Source organism: Stegodyphus dumicola, chromosome X1 (assembly GCF_044657685.1).
Source record: "Stegodyphus dumicola isolate Sdum_Otavi_A_Nest chromosome X1, ASM4465768v1".
In the NCBI taxonomy this organism is placed as follows: Eukaryota; Metazoa; Arthropoda; class Arachnida; order Araneae; family Eresidae; genus Stegodyphus; species Stegodyphus dumicola.
Genome location: NC_140780.1, coordinates 107360140 through 107385588, shown reverse-complemented (window position 1 = coordinate 107385588; position 25449 = coordinate 107360140). Strand labels below are relative to the sequence as shown.

General features: G+C 34.1%; 1 protein-coding gene across 2 annotated transcripts in view; it reads left to right on the top strand.

Annotated features, from left to right (window-relative positions):
* Window positions 1-25449, top strand: part of Start1 (Steroidogenic acute regulatory protein-like) — a 169162-nt gene that overhangs the window by 46168 nt on the left and 97545 nt on the right. The window lies entirely within an intron of this gene.

Genomic DNA, 25449 nt, shown 5'->3' with positions numbered 1-25449 from the left:
TTTTCTACTAGGGGCACTGCAGTCACTTTTGTTTGATCGAACAATGGACACATCACTAGAGACAGACCTGATATGTATAATGATGAAGCGGGTGAAAATTAAGTATGATGTCTTGAAAAGAAGACTTTTCATTATCTTGAGAATTTTGGAATGATGCATGCTGTATTGCCGTATAGTTTTGCAAATTTGGTTTGCCTTTGTGCTGTTGGTTTTTGCCTAAATTTTTTATTGTGGTCGTCTGCATAAAACCTTATTCTAAATCTTGAATACCTATTTATTCCTTCATTAAGTTTCATAACTAACACCTTTTAACTTCATCTATATGAAAAGTCCTTATCACTGTGTGTGACGGAATGTCAAACTCCTTTTTAGAACAACATTGACAATGTAAATTCTAAATTGCAGTTAAATATGGAGAAATGTTTTAAATATAGGGAATTTATCTGTAAAAAATGCTGTTAGAAGATGTTTTTCTTTCTGAACTTTAACACTGTTTTTATATTTTCTTATATTACTTAAAACTACCTAGTGAATGATTTTTCCAGCCTTTTCTGTTAATACTGGTATATACATACCATTATATAGAGTGACATGGAAGTAGTAATATCCTGCCTAAACTGATACAGTAAACGAGGTGAAGAAAAGTGATTGCTATAAAACTCATGTATAAAAGAAGTATTATTGTGCAATATCAGTGATCTTAGAATGTATACATCTGGTAAAATCAGTGAACGGCATAGTAAAGTAGTGACTGCTCAGTTAATTCTGTATCAGGATGTGCAAAGTTTTTTTTTTTTTTTTTTTATTTGGTTACCAACAATTCCATAGTAGTGAAAAAACAGCTGGCACACAAATTTGGACCTCTTGGAGCTTGCTTAATAACTGCTAATTTGAATGCATAAGCATTTAGAACTGCTGACAAGGATTTTATTAATCACTTATGTGTTAATCTAGTATGAAATATGCAAAGCATCTTTTGGTAATGTATGATGATGATACTTCATTGCAGTGCAGTTGTAATGCTGGAGATGTTTCTAAGAGAGATGCCCTGTATTTAAACTCATTTTAAACATATTTTGTTACTTTAAAAAAATCTAATATTGTAGGCCATTGTTGATAAGGCAGGAACTCTATTATCAGATCCAAAGAAAAGTGGCAGGTTAAAACTAGTAACCACAATAGAAAACAGCCAGTATTTGGAACATAACTGAATCTCCTGCCATGGATATGAAATTGGCTGCTATGACTGAAGTGGTAGCTGAACATTACAGGGAATGTGCAAGAGTTATGTAGCTGTCTCATGTAGCTCATTAACAGATTAAATGAGAGTGAGCTGAAAATGCTGTTATGCAGTGGGAAATGTGGCATTTTTTACTGACCTGATGCCATTGAATTTCTTACTTTCAGACCAGCTTGATAAAATCACTCCTGACATCCCAAAATCAATGATTAGAAGTAAGTGATCATCAAGGGATTCAGTAATATCAAATGAACTGTGTCCCAATGCTTGCAAACATGCCCCTGTGTTATTTTCGTAAATCACACGGTTAAAAGCATGTTTTAATCATATGGATAGAATGATAAAGACATTTAAATCAACTTTTGTGATGTACTTTTAAAATCTTGCTTTAACCCTTTCAGTCCTAATGGGCACATACATCCCAGAGATTAGATTTCATGGCCTATTGGGTAAATAAAACCCACTTTTAAATGGGTTTTTACGTTTGCATTGTTTTTAGGAATTAGGGAACAAATATATGATAAAAGAAACTTGGCAACACTTTTAAATTGCAAATGGCGCACTTATGTTTTTAAGAATGTTGATTAATTAAGTTTTGATTTGTCTATTTTTTTTTTTTTTTATTTTGCAGTAAATACTATTATATTTAAGGCATGCTTAATATGAAATAGTTCTTATGGCTCTTATTAAGTAGTAATTTAACTTTTTTAATGTCAGATTTAAGAAATTTTGAATAAGTTTTTTTTTTTCGTGGGATATATTGTCCCATTCTTATTTAACAGTGAGCTAATATGTCCCATCAATGATCAAATTACTACATGCTGATATATGTTTATGAAACATATTTGAAAATTTTTATTGTACATGAACTGATGTATGTGTTTACGTTTTGTGATATTCACATTATATATTACCACAAATTTTAGTTTTGTTTTCTGAGAAAGGGTTATACCCTAGACAATTGGAACAAATAGTCCCAGTTGTCAATACGATCGTGACATATTATCCCAGGAGATTTCCAGGAAATAGGAAAAGTTAAAAACTGTAAACTTGTATTACACTACTTTTAGTATGTCAGCATTCAATTAAACTACTTTTCATAGTTAAATTTTAATCGTGCAAAAGTCGGGTTAAAAGGGTTAAGCATGATATAACTGCTTGTATGCCACTCAGTATGTAATGTGCTTCAAATAGATTGGGTAAATAAGCATTTCTTGAATGACTTGTTGCAAACTCGCGATTCCAGTTTAAGAAATTAAGTCTTAAGAGTTCGATCACATATTGTTCAAGAGCCTACCAGGGCCAGGTAAATAAGACCACTGAAGACTGTTAGTTCAAGTTCCTATTTTGACAAATGGGTTGCATATTGTTATTAGAAAGTTTCCCACTAAGGCATCCATTCCTTTAGGCAGTTAGCCCAAGTGTACTTTGCCATAATCTAAAGAATCGGATCCTTTTAGTAAAATACAAAACTTTTTTTCTGTATGGTCTCCCTAGAAGCAAATTGTCAATTGAAAACTAGTTCTCATGACTCTCATGTTCTCGTGTCTTAAAAGAAAATCCAACCTCATATGATCAAATTAGAATTGAGGAAATTAAAATTTTGGAAAGCCATGCTAATGATATAAGCAAGTATGCTAAATAATTGCAAATATTGCTAGAAGTAGCAATACATACTTACTTTTCATATGGAGTTTTCTGAAAGATAACATTTGCATTAGAAAAACATTAATTCAGCAGCAGTGGTTTCCAATTTTTGTGAATAGAAATACTGAGATTTGAAATTTCCTATTTAACAGAAATCAGTTAGTTTAGGATAATACAACTCTCCAATCGATGCTTTTTCATCAAATGAAATAGGCCATTTTGCGTCGTGTGGACATTTTTTCTTTTTCTTTTTTTAAAAACTTTTCCTCCTTCCTGAATGATATATACTATATTAGGATAAAGAACAAGTTAACTTATCGATGCTTTCAGCCTACTAAAAGCCAAGTTGATAAGATTGAGAAAATCTGATTGTTCAACTTATGTTGAAGTCCCAGCGAATGGGCTGGCTTCGTTGGGGTTTTCATGGTTTTTTTCAGGTATAATGTAAATACAAACTTATCTCCCTTAAATGGGTATCACATCTAATACCTCCCTTCAAACATTTGCGTTTGCGGTCTATCTGATTGGTTGATTTACAGGAAAACCAGTTCTTTGGGGAAAAGCCACGAACTCAGCTTTAAGCAATATGTTTTCATCTTGATTGTAAAATATCTTGCTTAACTTTAGACCCAGGGCTGCGAAATTTAGCACGTAGGGCTGCATCTAGACAAGAGCCAGTGCACCTCGAAGCGAGTTTTTCAAAATTCGAATGAGTTTTTTTTTTTATTATTCTTTTATGTGTTTTGATGAAATTGCATCAAATCGATAATTCTTTCATTATATCAGCATTGTTGCCACTCGGAAAAATGAGGGCTATAATTCTGTGCAGTTTTTTAATTTCATGTTTCTCTTGGATACTGGACGCAAGTTGGTTAATTTATTTATTAGGATAAGTAATATGTGTATTAAGGGATCTTGCTTATTTCATTGTAATTTGCTTATATTTAATACATTTTTATTATTTTTTTTAATATAAAGTTGTTCTGCAGAGTAAAATTCTTTGAAGCTTTTAAATTTAATGTTTTACGCATTTTTTCCGGTACATTTAAAAGCCAGTCGAAGGATGATCGTGTAGCGGCTAGTAAGAATTAAAATATGAAGTTTAACATTTTAAAACGAAAATGAATTATAGAATTTTATAAAAATGTACAAAATAATAAACAGTGAGCAAAATGGTTTAAATAACAGTCGGACTCAGTTATGTGCAACTAGAATGACCAAAAATGAATTCCGTGTTGATTTATACTTGGAATTTCTAATATTTCCTCCGAAAAAATATCGTTTTACAGAGTAGTTTATATAAACTGTGTTTGAATGATAAATTCCGAGGTCACTTAAAAAATTTACTTTTTGCAAATTTCATCCGAAATAAATTAAATTCAGTTTTATTAAAAGTAAAAATTTACTAATTTTTAAATTAGTGTCATAGGCAGATAAGTAGGAAAAGATTATTTTTCATCTTGAAACATGAAAATCATTTCGCGAATCTGTTTAAATTCTTAGAGACCTACCGTGCAAAAGATTCTCATAACTGCAGACGGTTTATTAGGAAAGTGAGATATAATAACTTAATGATTACTTCTACGCTTGCATAAGAAGATGGAAAATTATTTGAATGAAGCCTCTAATCTTCCTAAAATCAAATTTGTCCTTGTTAAGATTGATACCGTCTTTGAGCACCTGGGAGCATATAATTACGAATTTTAATATATTACACAATTTTGGTGAAATTATAGCAAAATTCTCGAATTAGAGTCAATTGCAGTTGTTGACCCAGTCACGTAGGTGGTCAGCACAGTTGCTAGTGAAATGTATATCGTAGTTCTGATTGCTTTCTTTTAAAGATTATTTTTAACGTGCTGCTTTAGGTACCCTCGGGTACAAGAAAATGTCCTTTTTTAGGACTCCAGTTGATATTTCAGATGATGACATGGATTCGGAACGATCAGCTCGTTCAACGAAGTCTCTCTCACTCCTATTATGGAAAAGCGATTTCTTGTTGTCACCAAAGAAAAAGAATAATAAGAAGGAAATGAAAACCTTGACTGAAAATGAGAAATTCAATCAGGAATTAAATGGAAGAATTCACTGTTTGTTGGATCTAATCAAAAGCCGTGGAATTAACGAGGCAATGCAGATAATAAGATCAGAAATGGAAGAGAATGGAACTACCCAGATGGAAAGCGATTCACAGCTGGCAAATAAAAGTAAGACGGAAGTCAACTGACAGAAGAGGAAGGAACCTGGATATCGCCCAGAAAAACTACAAAAATTACGCAAAATGCAGAACCTATGGAAATTCCTCAACAAAATCGTTTTGAGAATTTGGACTTTGCCAAAAATGATGAAGAAGGTGGAGCCATTCCGATGAAACGACGCCACCAATCGTGTTCCAGCAGGAGAATATAGATTGGTTAAAAATTGAAGAGCTTAGGAAATTTTGTAAAGACGAATTTGAAGCGCAGATGAAATCTAAATAAATATTTGTGAATGTAAAAACCGTACTGCCACGAAATTGATGCAAACAAGAGGTGTTCCTTACCATATATATCTCATGAGCCATGAAAAGCCGCTGAGAGTTATTCTGAAAACCCTCTCTGAGAAAATAACAGAAGAAGCAATTCTCGTAGATCTGGAAAGACGGCACTATCCAATTCTGAAAGGGAAAGAATTTTGCAGAAATTGTAAGAATAATTTTGAAAAATTACTGATTTGGCTACTAGAATTAAAGAAAACGAAAAATGGTTATGCAATCCACAACCTAAACAATATGTTTAGTGTAAATGTAGTTATTGAAAAATTTAACCCCCGAAAAAGACTGCTACAGGTGCTAGGAGTGGGGTCATTCGCAACATCTGTGCACAAATCAGGAAAAATGTTGTAAATGTGGGCAATCTCATCGAAGTAATATGTGTACCTTAAAGAAAGAAGATAAACCAACTTACATTTTCTGTAAATGAAGTCGCGTTTATAGTTATCGAGGTTGCGCGGAATATCGCAAAAAGTTCTAAACTTTTGAAAGAAAAGAGAAACTAGTGTAGAAATAGCCAATAGAATTTACAAGAAAGAAGACGTTCCCCAGCTTACCAACTCAGAAAATAAGGAAGCAAAGAAAAGCCCCCAAATCGCTTTTTAGTGAGAAAGTCAAGCAGTAATTTTCCTCCATTCCGAAAGAAGCAAATGAAGCCCTGTCATGGCTGAAAGATAAGAGAGTTTTAAGTAATATCATCGATCATTTAAATAGAATCAGGGGAGCGACATCCACTGTTGAAAAATTATCTGTCGGTTTCAAAGCCGCCACATATCTTATGAAATTCGCAGAAGAGGATTAATGTTACTTTTCCCCTCTCAACTGAGAAAATTAAGAACTTTAATCTCATTTTCAAAATTTTCTATCCTTTCTCTCACAGGGTTCCTGTTCTTCAAGCAGTAGATCTCGGACACAGTTCTTGGGAGGGTGACCTCCCACGTGACTGGCTCCGACGAATCAACGAACGGCGAGTGCAGAGGAGTTCTACTGCAAGAGAAGTTTAGCTTGCTTGACCTCGAAGCTTTGCCACCTTCAAAATTTTTTCTCGTCTGCAAGCAGTGGATGTAATGCTTGATTTAATTTAAATTAACACGTTGAGCGCCTCCCGTATTTCTTAGGTAATCCCGTTCAGGCTTAAAAGCGCTGGTATTGTAGGGCCAGAAGTAATGGCCAGAAAAAAGACCAAGATAGTTGACACATTTTGTAATAGCTATAATGAAGAACCGTTTTTATGTTTACTGTGTTTCAATGAAATCTGTTAGTCCTGTAATGAATCAAAATTAAGTAAATTTTAAATAAATTTTCTGTAATTCCATAAAATAGTGTAAATTTTATAGTTATATATTATGTTACACGCTGTCAGCCACCGGTGGTCGACGTGGCCTAAACAGAAAGTCTAGTGTCAGCCACAGATGGCTGACATGGCGCTCAACGTGTTAAAGGCAGAGCCTAAGGACAAAAATTGTATTGTGGTAGGTACTTCAAGTCAAACTTATGATTCTGATTCTATGCAAAATTATAACATCACATGTATAATGTAACATTAAAGACCTCAAGACAGTGTAGCTTCGCTGGAAAAAATAAGGATACAGAGGCAACTGCATTTAACTCTGATATAAATGACTTTCTTTCCAATAACACCAAGCTGACGACCCCAAATTTGGCGAAATATCGCCATATGTCGCCCGACCTCTCTGTAATACAACTGGTCCTATGTTTAGGTAACTGTAACCACATCCGGCCCTATATAGCTATAATTGTGTATGGTTTCCAGTAATTTCGAGAAATGGAAGGTACTGCAGATTTTTTCTCGGCCGTGGTAAAACTACACTGAAGTGCCATGAATTAGGTATAGACATGGCTATGCAATTTTTATAGCGCTGCGCGGCATCTGTGCTCACGTGAAGAATCCTAAAAGTGAAAGAATTTTGCAGAAATTGTGAGAATAATTGTTGTGGTAAATGCACATATAGCTAGTGCTATGGTTGTTGTTAATCAGTCGTTTCAGTTACCAGTATGGGTGAAACTTCTGATTTAGACAGCTTCAATATCGGACAGATAGTAGGCACCCGACGCATGGGCCATTCAGTTTCCAAAATCCTTAGCGGGTTAGGATTTTCAAGGTCGGCAGTGTCAAGAGTATACCGAGAATACACGGATGGTGGGAAAAAGAACTAGCGATCAGGCAAATTGCAAAGGACAATTAACCTAGAAATAGCGTGATGTGAGACGGTTCAGCCGTATTGTACATAGCCAACGAAGCCAAACATTAGCTCAGATTACCACCCAGCTGAATCAGGGCGACAATCATACAGTCAGTAAAAGGATCGTGCAACGCTCGCTTCACCATATGTGCTTCGGAAGCTGTAGACCCACGAGAGTACCTTTGCTGAATGCATGCCATCGAGCTGAACTTCTTGCCTGGGCCAGAGAATAGACTCTAGTGGATTTGAGTAGCAAGGAATGATGAGTCTCGATTCCGACTAATTAATATCTATGGGAGGCTGAGAATATGGGGTCAGACTCATGAAGCCATTAACCCTGTATGGCAGATTGGAACTGTACATTGCCATGATGGCTTATTCATGGTCTGGGATGTTTTCTCTTGTCAATGTTTGGGATCTTTGGTACTTGTACCAACCTCCCTCAATATGATTCGGTACGTAGAGTTGCTGGGGGATCATCTCCATCCATTTATGCTGTTCTGTCATTCACACGGAAATGGAGTATCCCAGCAAGATAACTGCACCTCTCACAGGTCCCGATTGGCAACTGCCTGGTTAGATGAGCGTTCTTCTAACTTCTCTGTCATAAATTGACTACTTAAAAGCCCTTATATTCTACTGAGCATCTTTCGGACGTTTTGGAGAAAGGTTTGAAACCTCATCACACAACACCAACGACTCTTCCTAAATTATAAACAGCTCTATCCGATGTTTAGCAGGCCATTCCCGTAGAATGCTTCCAAAAACTTATTGAATCTATGCTTCGTCATTTGGCAGCCATTATAAAGGCCAGAGGAGGCCCAAATCGTTATTAACTAGCTATCCCTAATTCAGCGGCTCTTCAGTGTATATAAGACCGGAGAAAGCATCAGTTCTCTGTTTTTAGTTCAGAACTGAGTTCCAAGTATTGAGACATCTCCGTGCGAGCTTCGCTCTTTAGATGCGCTTTGCATTGCGTTGTGTTAAACGTTCATAATAGTTTGAAATGGTGACTACTGATTCTGCTCTGCCGTACTGAAAAGAGCTGTGCGAGTACTTTTCTGAAAAGTTCCAGAACTGTAAACTGTTTCTTTTGAGAAAATAAATTTTATCCAGCTATCACCGGAATTGAATGGATTGAATGCACACTACGAACCCGAACGCATGTAACAATTTTTGGCATCAGAAGTGAGATTGAATGCCGGAGACAAGAACGATAATTGAGGAGCCAAGCCAGCTGGTGACAGCCTTTGCTGCCTTCCTAGAGAAGATGGAAGGGGCCATCAAGTCTGTTCAAGAAGAGATGAAAACGGGCGAGGAAAAGATAGAAGGGACCGTCAAATCATTTCAAGAAAAGATGGAAGCGGGCCAGACTTAAAGGGCCGTCAAGTCAGTAGTTCAAGAAGAGACTGAAGCAGGTGAAGAGAAAATGAAAAGCGAAATTACTGCCATAGTAGAAAACAAATTCGAAGTTATGGAAAGCAGAATAGACACGGTTAAGAATAAAGTTGAAGAAAGGGTTTCTGCTGTCGAACAACAAATCGAAAAAACGAGTTGTTTTTGCTGTCGAACAACAAATTGATGACATTGTTTCTGCTGTCTCCAAGGAAGTTGGCAGCTGGAAAAAATTTATACTGACAAGTGGAAACAAATTTGACGACCTTAAATTTCTGCCAGTATTGCCCTCTCTAATGCTATCCACGTATAATGGAAAGACTGGTAAGTGTACAAGACTATGTTCTTTATAGTGGCGGACGAAAATGGATGAGATTCCCAAGATAAGGCTTGCCATCTCGCCGATTCGCTGAGAGCAGATGCAGCGGATTTCCTTCAAAGTCCGAAAACCAGATGCCAGACTTCGAAGAGCTATTTGGCCCATTGGAGCTGCGCTTTGGCGAGAAGTGTTTAAAAGTCTATAGCAGTCTTCGGTTAAAATCTCGCCAACAGAAGCCCAAAGAAACACTCCAGGAGTTCGCCACGGATGTTGAAAGGCTGTCTCATCTCGCCTTTTCGGATTGTCAAACAGAAACGAAGGAAATCATTTCTCTGCAGTACTTCATGGATAGCTTTGGTTTGGTAGATTATGACAAAGTACACTAGGGCTATCTGCTTATATGCTTCTGTGGAGGACTTTCGAAGGGGAACTTGTTCGTATACACGTTACACATGGAGAAAACCGCGAAAATGCCCATGCAGCCAGCCCATTCGCCAAGAATTGAACCCAGGTTGGAACTACCAGTGTTCAGCGACTTGACGCACGGCCGCTGCTGGGCTCAAACAGAATAGGAGAGACCTTTCTTTGTTTACATGTGGAAGGAATACTCCAGACAGATGTTAAGCGAATGCTAAGTTTCTTATCTGCATGGCGAGTGGATTTGTTTGGACTACGGGTGAAATTCTGCCGGACGTGCTCCACATTTTCATCTGATATGTGAGGACGGCCACCTAATTTTCCTTTACACAAACAATACGTATGTTCGAATTGCTTATACCATCTTCTAATGCTCTTCGCGACAGTAAGCTCAACGCCAGGGTATTCTCGACAAAAATCACGCTAAGTTGTTACGGATTTACACTTCGCGAAGCGTAGAACGCAAAATGATTTCTGCCTTGCAGTCGCCATCTTCACAAACAACGTAGTGGCGGGCATTAGCTCTACCTGTCGGCAACTGCATGAACTTCTAGATTTTTACCTTTCTACCGAAACATTAATCGATCAAAACGGTTTTATACCTGAATAATTATGTTTTTTTTTATTATTATTTGGGTTATTCTTTTTTAAACACTGTGTATTTCAAAGTTGGCGGCTATGGTTTGCACATATTGGCAGTTTGAGATGAAATTTGGAAAAATAGCTCTTAAAATTTTGATTTCATTATTTAATTATGGCAAATCACACAAGGCTATTTGCTAAGGGATATTTGCCTTGTATTCATGTTACAGTTGGAGGAAATCTTATCAGCCAGCCTGTTCGTCCACCGGCAGTAGAATTTCAGGAGAATCTTTAATTTCCTCATTTTCCTGGTGCAGTCCGTCAAAACAGGAATGAAGCCTTGTGTGTTTTAAATCCAGTCCAGTCTTTAACACGGCTTCATTCACTGCTTCACAGTTCTTAAAATATATAAATCGTTAACTCTTTTTTCCACTACAGGTTAATGATTCTGTAAGGAATTATCGTATTCCTCTGTGCCGGCTGTCGTGGTATAAGTGCTACGTTCTATTAGCAACTAGGAGATTCGTGATGTGAAGACCGGTGAAGGCCTGGATGATTTTTAATTCTTCTCACTTGGAAAAATCTTAATATTTATGTACACTGCGCAAAACAAAAACAAAAAAAAAAAAAGGATGTGTTAGATTTATATATAGCATTGTTCTAGTATAGGTATTTTGACACAAAATCGGACTTTTTCTGAAATAACATACCATTTTTTTTTTTTTTTTTTTTTTTTTTACTATATTTCCATTCTACGACTCAAATTACGCCAAATACCAAGTTTTGTAAAAATCGCACTAGTAGTTTTTAAAAAATTAGCTCTTAAAATTTTAGCTCCTCAATGTTAATTGAGTTTGGTATATATTTATTAATCTCTCTTTTTTATTAAATTTATTTGACTCTTAATTTCACATTTCGAAATTAAGGTTCATTCCGAATACAATTCGCCCATTTTTTATGATTTATTTTTATAATTTATATTTTTAAATAATTTTTATAAATTTTTCGAAAAAAATTTTGAATTATCTATAAAGTTTTTACCACCATCTTAAAGTAGACATATTTCTAAGCATGCCTGCAAAAAATTAGTTTTTTATTCAAAATTTACGAAGCTGTACGTGAATTTATATATTGACACATTTTGAAATTTGGCATATTTGTTGAAAGCGATAAAACATCAAATGTGGTTTAAACACTTTGCTAAAATTATTAGAAATTAAGAACGAAGTGACTTTTTTTCCGCCCATGTAAAAAGGTAGGAACGAGGTGCCCTTTTTTCCGCTCCAGCATAATGAAAGAAGAAGGAAAATTGGTTGCCATATATTAAAAAGTGCGCCAAGAACTGAAAAAATTGTGCCAAGATAAATTTTTGAATTTCTCCGTAAATTTCGCAACAAATTTTACGAAATTTAATACCTAGCCATAATTTGAGTCGTAGAATCGAAATATAGGAAAAAATTGGTATGTTATTTTAGAAAAAGTCCGATTTTGTAACACAATACCTATGTTTGAACAATGCTAAATATAAATCTAATATATATACTAAGTCGCGCTTTCGAGACATGAAAAACGCAATTTGAATTTTGTCAATCGGCCCACTAGAACGGGAGATGTAGAACTGTCTTTTTTTTTTTTTTTTTTTTTTCGCAGTGTACATTTCTAAATATAAAGTTAGCCCACCAGCGGCCGCTAAACACTGGTAGTTCGGTCCGAGGTTCGAATCCCGCGAACGGGCTGGCTGCACGGGCGTTTTCGTGGTTTTTCCCATGTGTAACGTGTATACAAGCTAGTTTCCCTTCGAAAATCCTCCACGAAGGCATTCTTTCCCTTAGGCAGATAGCCCTCGAGGCTTTGTCATAATCACACAATCATCTAAATATAAAGTTAACATTACTTGACTCTCATAGTTGCTAGATTTTAAAAAAAGGTGTTAGAGCCAAGGATTATTTATTTCGGAGTGCCTTTCGTTAAGGTCCAGCTAACCTCCGTGTCATAAGTATTAAAATAATGAGCAGAAGTAGGAAAAGGTACATAACAGAATTTAAGGGAATGTTATTAGAGAAAAATAAAGTAATCAGACATGCATTATCAGGCGATCTTACCCACATATGAACTGCTGTCCAATTAAACTGTTAACGCAACTCATAAAAAGTCAAAATACTAATCTAGGTATGTTAAAACAATGTTTTATTTAATACTTGTTTTACTCTTACTGTTTATCGAATTAAAGCGTAAGCTGATATTGCGTAACTATTATCAGCTCGACTATGATTAAAGACTGATATTTCCTTTAAAGCACATAACGACATCTAGAGGCGAGAGGGGAAAACCGCCTGCGTAATACTATTTTCTGTTATTGTTTTGCTTTTTTGTTTCATTCTGGTTTTTGTAATAGATTAACAAATAATACGGAAAGTACAATTTTCGATTCATAAGTAAGATAAAACATTGTAAGTACTGTACACGTAGTTTTTTTTTTTTTTTTTTTTTTTTTTTTAAACTGCAAAATGTCACCTTTTGAATCAAGAACATTTGGCTCCTTTAGTAAAGAAGTTTCAGTAAATCAAATGAAGTGACTAAAAATGTTTTGTTAGAAAAGCCTTTTTTGGGGGGGGGGTGATGTCCACATTTAGCCGTGGAAGTTGAAAATGGAAGGGAAGTGGAAATGGAAAAAGCCGTTTAAGGAAAATAGTGGATTTATAGCGGAAAATTCTGCTCCCCGCTTAAGGAACACGTGCAAACGCACAACTGTCCCCGAGGTGCCGTCTTATATGCGGTCAAGAAGGGAAGAATGATGTTAATGACGAAGGGAAAAGTAAACAGGTGTGTTAGAAGTTTTAAAGGGAGAAGTAATATTAAAGGAAGTGTCTCATTCATTATCAGTATAAAATCTAGAATAGACAGAGCTCTCATCTGTTCTTTGCTGTAAGTCAGTAGTTACCAAATTGTGTACATGGTACCAAAATGTAGATAAGGTATGTGGGCCGCGAAAAGTTTTGAAACGCTATTTTTCTTTTATGTGTTAGTAAGAAATTTAATAATATTAGTATGCACTTTTTGGATTATTAATAGCGTATATCTACTTATAATTGCGAATAAAATTACAATTACCAGATGATATTATTTATTACGTGTATTTGTTTATTAACATTTCATTATTGCATTATTTTCTTCTACGAATTTCCTATTTCTTTTTCCTGAGCAATATATATATGTATAGCTTGACCAGGATGAAAAGCTTGAGAAACACTGCTCTAAACAAACAATCCGATCCAATTCTAACTGAAAAGCATTAATTACCCCTGTAATTGTTTATGAAAAGTATCTTAGGTTTTAAAAAGCTTCGTACCATCTAACATGAAATTAATTACTTAATCATCTTAAGAATAAGGAAATTTGTGTGTTTATTTAATTGAATTTGGCAAAGTATGTGAGGGCTGTCTGACAAAGGCAATCTTTCATGAAGAATGTTCCAGGGAAAATAGGCTCATAAATACATTACATTTAAGGAAAACCTTAAAAATGCTTACACACAGTGGTAAGCTGTAGGAAAGGTCGCCCAGCCCATTTGTTAAATTTGCATCAGATCTGCCAGTTTTAAGCCTGGATAAAATATGAAGGGAAGCTTTAGAAAGTCTTCGGAATTCAGAAATACTTTTTAAGTAATTTCTCAGCGTTATAAATTTTATTCGACAGTGAAAATCAATTTTGACATTAAGAGATGTCTATAACACTTGCTGTTTCGTTTCACATTATATTGTATTAAGATACCGCAGCATTAACCATTCATTTCTACTGCAAATCGCGAGTTCTGAGAATTGCTGTCTTTCTCTGAGCATAAGCTTTTAAATCTATCTTTCAAATTATAACAACGGATAGCTTTTCAACTCGATAAATAAGTGGTTTAAAAACAGCGACAGATACTTTTCTTCTACGATGAAATTTACCAAAATACACAGAATAATTAATTTTATTTCTTTGTTCTTTCATATTATATTATTTTATTGCTCATGAGTACATAAACTGAGGCCATTAAAAAATAAGCTTTTTAATAATATAGTACATTAGTAGTAGTAGTAGTAGTAAAGTACGTTAGGGGTAGTTATCATAAATTAAGGAAAAATCACAAAAATAGTGATAACTCCCTCAAAAATAAGCCAAATCGTGTAAAATTTGAATATGTTGCCAAGTAAGAGTAGCTGAGTAAAATTGCGATATGCAAATTAGTGGCGCTGCTTTCGGAATACGTCATCTGCGAGGAGCATAAAAGTCCATGTACATGTTTGCAGAAATTAATGATTAAATTTAAAAAAAGCTTAGCATGAAATCTAATATAACTACATTACCATGCGTTTGGAACATTGACGTATAAATTGTAAATAAATTAAAATTATTATGCTAAGAATTTTTTTCTAAAATTAATCTAGAAGAAAAGAATTAGATAAACAGTACTGCAAATTAAGAATCAATCAGGCCTATCAATAAATAAAAGCTTATTTTTTAACCGAAAATTAAAAATTGGAATGCAAAAGTGTGTGTAATATACTTGGAAATATCTGAACATATAATTAATTAGAAACGTATATTTAATTTAATAGCAAGCTAATTATCAGTAACGTTAAGCTTAATTTCATTCAATTTAAAACAACCAATCAATCAGGAGCTCCACATAACTGAAGTTTTATTGCTATTTTACGTAGATTTGCGTATAAAATAAATATTTGCACTTGTGAAACAAGTGAATAATGTACTGATAGTCAACAGGAATTAAAATACAGTGGTTAAAAATGTAACCTTATTTGTCAGAAAGTATGCGAAGTTGGCTATAGCTAGAGAAATTGAATGATTATATAAAACTCGTAAAGTTAAGCGCTACGGTGGGAAAAGAAAATTCTGGAATAAACTTGTTAAGAAAATTAAATAGAGAAATAATCCTTAATTTATTGATATCCATGTAAACTCTATGCTCTTGGAAAAAATTACATATAATTTGCACTGAGGTATCAATCACCGAAACCGAGTTAATTTCTTTCCTTATTTTTTCTTATTAGAAGGATTTGTAAAAAGATATGCTAAGGTAAAGGTGAAAAGTTTTTGCAATATTTTTAAAGAATAAATTAAAAAAGTATCTTTACTTCATGAACTGAAATTTTGACGATACATTTTTACACAGTAAATAAGTACAAGAAAAGAAAGAGCTGGGGAATCTTTGGGATTAGAAACTCGGGTCGAACTACCAGTGTTTAGTAACTTTTCCGCTTGATCATAAGATCTTTTGAAATTAGGCTGAACAGTATATTTAAAGAAAATAGAAGATACAGCATACGTAAGAACAAAAGTGGGCTGAATTAGAGATTTACATATTTGGTGAATGCGTTTAAACTTATCTTTGTGCCATTATGAAATATTAGGAATATAGCATAAAAGCACCAGTGAAGAAGGCAATGGCAATCTAAATCATTGTAATCTAAATGTATAACATTATCAGTATCTGCTATTAATTTCAATACTGCTAAAAAAAATTATAAATGAATTACATTATAAATCACATGAACTCGTTGCAATTTAAATTACAACAGTTAGAAATATTATTAGCGTGATTTAGCGACCATCTGTGTTAACAAATAATTTCAAATAATTAATTTTACAAATAATTCAGCCTGAAAAACTAGGTTGGAAAATAAGCTGCATGCTGAAGATTAAGCTTTACCGAGGTGTTACAAACATCTTAGCTAGAGTTAGCTAGAGTTATGATGCAAGAATTTCAAAAATTATCATTTAAATATAAATTAGCATAAATACAATGCAAAATATATAAATTCTACATACATTAAAACTTGAATACAGTGCAACAATCTGTGAAAAAGGAATGGATTAAAAGGGAACTGAAAATCCCAAGATACTAGTATAAGGGAGTTGGAATTGTTTTTGTTAATCATGAAAATTCTGCAGATGCTCATAATTATCAATTTATTAATTAAATGTGTATTAGAAATTAAATGTATGCCAAAGTGCATCAGGTGTAGAGTAACTGGAAAACAGAATAAATATTTAATCGTTTCTAGTATTGAAATAGGGAATTTGTAAGAAAGTTAAATAACCTTAAAATAACTTCAATGACTAAAAATGAAAAGCTCAATACGGCATGCCATATATTGCAATAATATTAGTGTGAATTTAGAACCAATATGAAATCCAATTTTTAGATTTAATAAAGAGAATTTTTTTAGTTAAATTAGAACTGTTTACCTAAAATGGTAAATTTGAAAGTTAAAAACCATTCTGCTATCTAAGAATTTTTTTAATATTTATCTTGACAAGAAAACTTATTTAAGTTGCGCTAGAAATTATGAAATTCTTGGTGCTGCTAGTCTTACTCAGTAGATGTCGTGTTTTTCTTTTTACTTTTGCAGTGAATTGTTCTCAGTTTCCTTTCCATCCCTTCCCCCTAAAAAAGAAAGCACAAAATCGTTTAAAAAGATATTTGGATTTAAAATTCCGAACATGAGCTTTGATTGTAGAAATTATTAAGTTTTTTTGTAGCTTTAAAAGTACCCTAATTATAAATTTGATATTCTTGATATGAATCTTGTCAAACAAAATTTACTGCTGTAGATTTAAAATAATATTTCAGTATGAGTTGAGATTCGAAACAGCCTGTTATGTGCATTTTAGTGCAGCATCATATTAACAACGCACTTTTAACTGTCCTATCAGTTGTTTATTGTCAACAAATTTCCTTGATGCCGAAGGACTCTAGCGTTGCATTCTGTAAAGTTCGAATTGTGATTATTTTTCTGTAAGTTTGAAATTGCGTTATTATTATTATTATCCGTCTTAGATAACGAAAAAAAAGTGTTTTTCTGTAGTTCATGTTCCGCTTTACTGGTCTTTGAAACGTGAAGTGCATCTGCACTTAAGTGTCTGGAATTTTTGATAAAATATGTCAGACTCATTGAACTTCTACTGTGCTTAGCTGTCTGGTATACGAAAGACCCAAAATATTACTAACGATTATCTAAACAAAAGAGAAACACACCAAAGTGAAACATAAAATTAGCAAAGCAACAACCGTTTGGCGTTGATTCTAAATCTACGCCTGACGCAAGGTTGTTGCTTTGCTAATTTTATGGCACGGTTTTCTATTACGTTTAATATGTAAACAGAAAGAGGAAAATATACTGAAGAAAATAATGAACTAAAATGGATTGAATTATGGGAATATAGATTTGTTTTATTTACAAATTGTTTATTTCATCTGTTTTCTGGATAAAGTCTAACAATTTTTCATATTTCTCTTGATTTTCTGCCGTTATAAAATACATTAAATAGAACGTATTGTTATGCATAAATCATTTTTATGTATTTCGTGGAAAACTGAATTTAAAATTTACTTATTAGTTTAATCAGTTACATCAAACTTAAGACAACCTAAGACGAGATATGCTTTCCTGAAGCACTTTCTAACGGAAAGTACCTTGTTATTCATTTTATGTATAGGGATTACCACGAAAATGTCCATGCAGCCAACCTGTTCGACCAGATATATATCACGGTCGAACTCCGAGTGTTCAGCTATCTTATCCACTGAACTTGTAGCCGAGGTTAAGATTAGATTTATCGGGCCTCATTCATTAGAAATAGCAGTTATTTGAGGAATGAGACTCTAAATGGAAATATTAAAGACTCAGCACAATACTATTCTCATAGTAACCTTACCAATGTTTCCTGCATTTATGTATCTTACTGAGGTAACACAGCTTTAATTTCCAGCTTCCCACAAAAAGATAGCTTTGTACCAGTGTAACTGTTACAAATCGTTTGCCTTGTGCGATAGTATGTATAAAGCCTCATACTACTTTCAATAAAGTTTATTCATAAATATAGTTCCTGCTAAAATATTTCTAGGTATTTAACAATGACAGGTTCAAATTGTTTTATTTCGAGAATGTAGTTTATGTTTTTGTTACTACTTAAGCCCTTTTCTAGACTAGCTAAATATCTTGTAGTAAGTAACGTTTGTGTATATTCTAGTCATATTCATTTTTAAACATTTTTAAAATTTAAGTTACTGGATACATAGTTCCCAATGTACTACGAATAGAATTGTATATATTTCACGTGCGTCTGAATGTATAAGTTCCATGTAAAAATAGTAAGTGTCCACGAAAGTTCTCATTCTGCTTTTTATTTTTGCAATCTGTTGTTCGACTTCTAAATTAATACTTGTTCGATGTGTTATTTTATCTTAATTAAAGCCAGCATAGTTAGATGACTATTTTAATAGACAGTAAGTGTTTTTTTAAATCACTAGACAAAATTCTTAATTTAATTAATCTAATGGTATAAATAAACTGGTGTATCACAGTTCTACGTCAGTATTTATTTAAACAGAATTGAAGAGCTTTGAATAGGGTGAACCTATTATGCTAATCGATAAGCGCCATCATAGGTGATGATTTTCTCTAAAGATAATTTCCTCTGCAAAAAATCAAAATCATCTAGAGCAAGGTGCTCGTCTCAGAGAGGATTAATTGCATATGTATAAATCCAGAATAACTGTGAAACAAATTACAGAAATAAATCTGTTTGATTGTAGTTTTTCTGATAATTTTCACGTAATTTTAAACGTACCTTTCTTGTTTTTAAAGTTTACTCCGTTTGCAGAAAAGAATAGCTGCCTAATCTAACTACGGTTAAAACCTCGATTCGTGAATGTAATTCATTTCTATGGACTTTATGCGTAAGTTCATAACACCAGACCAATTAAAAATCATTAAATCTATAATAAAAATGATAAACAGAACACTAAGCGGATAAAATGAACAAAATCTTAAAGTTAATTTTTCCATACCTGCATGAAAGAGAGTTAATGGCAAATGTAGAAGATGTTGAGAAAGGGAACTGTTTGATTTGGTTTTGTATGATTATGGCACTATCTGACTAAGAGGAGGGATACCTTCATGTAGGACTTTCTAAGGGCAAATAGCTCGTGTACACGTTACACATGGGGAAAACCACAAAAACGCCCATGCAGCCAGCCCGTTCGCGGGATTCGAACCTTGGACCGAACTACCAGTATTCAGCGACTTTACTGCTCGTCCGCTGTTGGGCCCAAAAAGGTGAGAGATGTTCTTTTTGAGGAATGCCCTTTGAAGGGAGGAAGAAGAAGAAAGGAAAATGTTTTCTGGTGGTTCTTTATTCTGCTTTATCTCTTAACGCCAGTCGACTCTGATTGAGACGCAGTGGGCTTAAAAATTTGTCCAATACGATTTTTTTCCGGGAAGGGGGGGTTCGAGTTTTTTAGATCTTTCTAGCAAGACATTGTCATTGAAAATATTTATACTGTAGCTTGCTGCCGTTTTATCAGTACGATATCATTTTATGAAATGTTGCAACTAACCCCATTTTGTACAACTTTTGGAGATAAATTATGATCGTCTTCCTTCCTCTATTTTTGAATACATTTTCTACGCAAGCGACTTTTGTGACTGCTCTTGACGTTATTCCAGCGCTTTCGGATTGAGCTGATTTTTGTAGTCCTCTAGTTTTGTAGGCTCAATGTCTTCATTTCAAATTTCGCAGTGTCATAGATCAATCGTCTCAAACTGGCATCCCTCGAAACACTTTTACGCGGCCCGCAAATACATTTTCTGTAAAATATGTAGTCAAAAGTCGTTAATCTGGACACACATAATCCGGAATGATCTATAATCCGGACCTCAAAGCTACAAACTTTCTGCGCAAGTGCGTTGACGCATGCGCGTAATACCTTTACGCATGCGCATAATACGTTTACGCATGCGCGTTTAATGTATAACGGACGGTATAAGCTAAGCTAAAATTATCTAATTATTTATTTCAGTTAATGTTACAGATTGCGTTGTTCCTTAATCTTCGAATTGGATCCGGCTTATTATATTTTGCAGACTGTTAGAGCAATTTTATAAAAGTAAGTTGGAACTTTCGATTATGTCAAATAGAATTTCCGATGCTGGAGCTGCAAAAGGATCTACAAAGGGAAAGCATGTTTCGATGTCCATCAAACTAAAAGTGGAATTGCTGCAAAAAATAGATAAAGGCTCCTTTGTTTCTCTAACCATTCCGAAATCTGTTTATCAATTTCACGCTGCTCTGCGCGGGGGGGGGGGGACGTCGCGGCGCGCAATGAACTGGAAGTTGATCTGTCAGCACTATCCTTATCTTCAGTGCAGATGTTTTTATTTTATTCGGCTTATAATTCCTTTCTAAATGTAGTATTTCATCTCGATGTACTCCGTCTTTGATATAATTTAAATCAAATTCCTCGTCATTATAAATATCACGAATACAAATCAAACAGTTTTCTGGTTGCAATTTTCTAATTTCGACTATGCGTAATGTATGCTCTACGCATGCGCGCGTTGAAAGAAATGTTTCATAAAGTAAACAAATAAATATTAAGCTTTTTTTTTTTTTTTTTTTTTTTTTTTTTTTTTTTTTTTTTTGTAAATTTTGATACCCTTTAGATCATAATTGCTCTTTATTTCATAAATTACGATTTCATATTTTTAATTTTATAATTTCTGCAAGCCATCTTATCAGATTTAAACTGATGATCTATAATCCGGAAAAATCGATAATCCGGAATCGCCGAAGTCCCGACGAGTTTGGAACCAACTTGATCGGTTAGTATCTATAATTCGTGATAAAGATAGTTTATAATAGTTTTTCTAGAAGGTTACATACATTTCGGAAACGCCATGAGATACTGTAGCTGAAAGCTACAATAAGAAATAAAGAAGTTTATAATTGCGAATAAATATATATATATTTTCTGTGTGCGTCAAAGAAAAATTTAATAAATAAAAGAAAATAGGTTTCATTATTTATTCTCAAGTTTTGTCCCACTTGGAAAGTTTTTGTAGCACATTAGTTCAGTGTATTGGAATTATTTGAAATAAATATCAGTCTGAAAATTTAGTACTCCTTTGAATTACGAAGTGTAAAGTTAAATCAACAGAACTTTCTTGCAGATTAGCAGACCTTTAGATTTCGTGTAAAATAAATTTGATTTTTTCTCCCTTTGCATCATTATTACTACCTTTTATGTATGTTTTAATAAATATTTATTAAATCAAATTTAGTTTAAAAAGTTGTTTTGTTAATAAAATTTTTATTTTGGTTAAAAACAAAAATCTGCCCTTCAGCTGCTTTTACAGCGTGCATTCAGCCGGCATGCAATTTGAGTTTGATGCTACTGTGATGCATAACGAAAAAATCCTCAGTCTCAGTGCTGTCGAGGTTTTTGCCTACTGTGTAGTCTAGCCGTAATTTCTTCCAGGCTGAATTAGTGGCCCTGCAAATCACTTATCGATTTGCGTTATTAATGAGAGTTAACCAAGGAGAACATTAAAGTATTTCCAGATGTCTCCGATTCTGTACGAGGGGGCTACCTCAGAAATCCCTTGAAAATAATTTGTTGTCAACTTGCGTAATTTTTACTCGAGACACCGCTCATCATCCAAGTCATTTTTTATTAAAAATTTGCTCGTGAACCGGTTTGTTCGTAATGGGAGACGTTCGTATCAAGAGATTCCATTGCATGTATTTTGGACACTCGTTTAAAAGTTCATGTCATATTTCCGTCATGGATGGGTTTTTTGCTGGTTACATATATATGTAGTGGCCCACCAGTGGCTGAACACTATTAAAGTCGCTGAACACTGTTAATTTGACCTGGTTTAGATTCTAGGCGAACGGGCTGGCTGCATGGGCGTTTTCGTGATTTTCCCCATGTGTACCGTGGATATGAACCAGTTTCCCTTAAAAAGCCCTACACGATGGCAACTTCTTCTGTTAGGCAGATAATCCTAGTGTGCTTTGCTGTAATCAATTAAACGAAACTAAAATGTGCAGACGGCATGTGTGTGTGTGTATACATATATATAACTGATTTTTTGCAGTCTGTTTTCTCAATGCTATTACTACGTTGAAAGAGTTCTGTTGCATTTTTTTAATCTTTGATCTTTTCATCGAGAAGCTTTCTTGATCCTTTCTTACTACTTTGAGCTCTTCCCCGCGCTGCCTCGTAAAAAATATAGAAACCTCACTCCTTCTTTGTAAAGCAGTGTTCATATTTTTAGAGTAAAAATCTTCCTCATGCGAGTTCCTCATGCGACATGTTAAAAATATTTTGAAACAAATGTGATGTTAGCATTTTGATTTATGTTAAATTTAACCCATAGGTTAAACTTTGTTTTGTGCTTGAAATTAATATAAAATTTTGATTTAAGTGTGGAAATTATTAAACTCTAAGTACATGTTCATCTCATACATGCATGTGCTTGGCTGTTTTCAAGTTCTTCACTGCTGTTTTATAATGAGGGTGACACTGTAAGGTTTTTCTCCTTCCTTACCGCATGCCTTCTTACTGTAACTGGAATTGGAAGGCAAGGAATGAGGCACTGGAAGGCCCGGATTGGGTCTCGGCGAAAGCACTGCACATGTTTCACTTGTGCTGCGACAAACCTAAGGCGCCTAAACTAAAAGTTTAATACTTAAGTTTTGGACGATAATTCGTCACCGCCCAGTGTTTGGCGAATTGGTCTCCTTCTCCCCAATCTTTCTTTTTTAAGTGGGGGAGACTGTAAAGCCTTTTTTCCCTCTTATTGCGTGCCTTCGTGGTGTAACTGGAAAGGATGCCCAGTGTTAGCATGCAGTACAACACTTCCGATTGATAAAGAGAATTCTTGATTTAAAAATTTTTTTTTTTTTTTTTACTGATTCGAAATTACATTTAATCTTTCTTTGAAAGAAATGAAAATTAATTGTATCGTAAATTGAAAATAGAAATCAATGAAATGGTTCCTTATAATATTCACATAGTTACATAATGTAGCCACTCGATATTTTATCTTTCTAAGGTGACCTATAAATGAAGAAGCACTTGCGTATAATTTGAAAGAAAACATATTATATTTTATCATCTAGGCAATCAACCTTCTGAGGAGACGCACGCGTTTTTTATCGCTCCGCTTCTTGCCTGCTCATCTTGCGGAATTATTGTGCTAAATCATACAAATTTCGCATTATCGTTAAGAGGAAGATCTAAGGATTACAAAGATACCAGATTTGTGATAGAGAGATTGATAGAAAATGATTTATGAATTTTCAGATTGTTCAAAACTCTGAAATGGCAAAAGTATTGTAATTACGCAAGCTACAACTTTCCACCGTTTTATATGAGCCGCCGCTCATTGGATCTTCAAGTAACTTTTACCATCGGATGTTTAAGCTTTCCAGGAGCATTTTAAGACCAAGCTCAAGTCGTTCTATTAATTAGGGAATTTAATATTATTAAATTTGCGATTTTACACACGGTGTGGAATGCGATTGTGAACTCTGACCTTGAGCAAAAGGCCGTTGCACTCGTCTCCCCCTCCCCAACGGAATTCGCTACGGAGTGACCGCAAAGAATGCTTCAAAAATAGAGAAGTGGGCGTTTTCATACACAGTGTTTATAGTAGAACTAATTAGTGTACCAAGAGAGGGCTAGCATCTTTGATCTCTGCTCATCGAGACGGATCCAAGTTTCTTTATCTGATAATATTCTGACTAGTGGTTCGCAAATTACGACTTTTTTTTTTTTTTTTTTTTTTTTTTTAAAGCTTAATTATTCATCTTAGTGTGTTACATCAGTTCTCACAGCGTAGTGTGTATCATGGTGAGTGTGTTGACATCAGTTCTTACAGTGTAGTGCTCATTAGTGCGTTATAGTGATCTGTTCTAATTGTGTTGTGCCTTCGCTTTTGGATTACCTAATTCAACAGATGAAATACATAGAAGATAAACGACCAAGGATTTCCCAGCTGAAAAGAGCAATTCACATAGCAGTGTGACGTAGCAGTACGAATCAGAAACTTTGGTTTTCTCAGCTGAAACCAACAATTAACGTAGTAGTGTGAGCTAATTAGTGATACAATGATAGTGTTGTGCGAATACAGTGTTCTACAGCGTGTGTGTGTAGTACTCAGCACTATTAGTGTTTATTACAAATATTATTGTGTTTACTTCATAGAGAACAAAGGAAGCGCAGAAGAAGCCCTGCAATCAAGGTAGGATTGTTTTAATTATCCGGTAAACAAAATATCCGATAATCCTACGAGCAATAATTAAGATTGCATTACATTTACACAATAGCAGTCACCTAAATAGCATCAGGGTAATAATAGCTGTTTAAAACTTATGATTTTGTGCGTTCAATAAGGAGCTGGTAAATTAGCTGCGTATTCATTCCTTAATCCTGTATACCACCCTCCTAAATATTAGCAGTTTTGCAAGGATTCGTTTCAGTGATCATATCTTGTATATTTTCCTGTTTTATACATTTAACTATACTCATATTTGTGAGTGTTTATATATCAGTAAGTGCTAGTTTTTTTTTTTTTTTTTTTTTCCCTTGATGTGCGTTATATAACTATGGCTTACAATAATTTAACTAATTAAGTATTTATGCTGATATTTTGTGTTATATACTTCTAGCTAATAATAATAATTTAATTGATTTAGTTTTTATACAGAGAATAGTTTCAGCGCTTATATTCTGTGTGATATCATGTTCTATACCTTTATTATGCGGCCCGTAGACTTATTCATTGATCTTTACTAATTAAGCAGTGTACAGCGCTACTGCTACTTTATTAATTGAGCAGTGTGTTACCTGTCATATTTGATTGAGCAGAGTATTTGTCATATTTAATTCAGTCATATTTGATTCAGTGATCGTATCTTGTATATTTTCCTGTTTTATACATTTTACCATACTTATATCTGTGAGTGTTTATATATCAGTAAGTGCTAGTATCTTGTGTAATGTATTTCTAGCTTACAAAAATTTAATTAATCAAGTTTTCCCCCTAATGTGTTGTATAATTATATAATTCTGGCTTACAATAATTTAGCTAATTAAGTATTTATGCTGATATTTTGTGTTATTTACTTCTAGCTAATAATAATAATTTGATTGAATTAATTTTTATACAGAGAATAGTTTCAGTGCTTGTATTCTGTGTGATATTATGTTCTGTACCTTTATTATACGGCCCATAGACTTTTAATTGATGTTTACTAATTA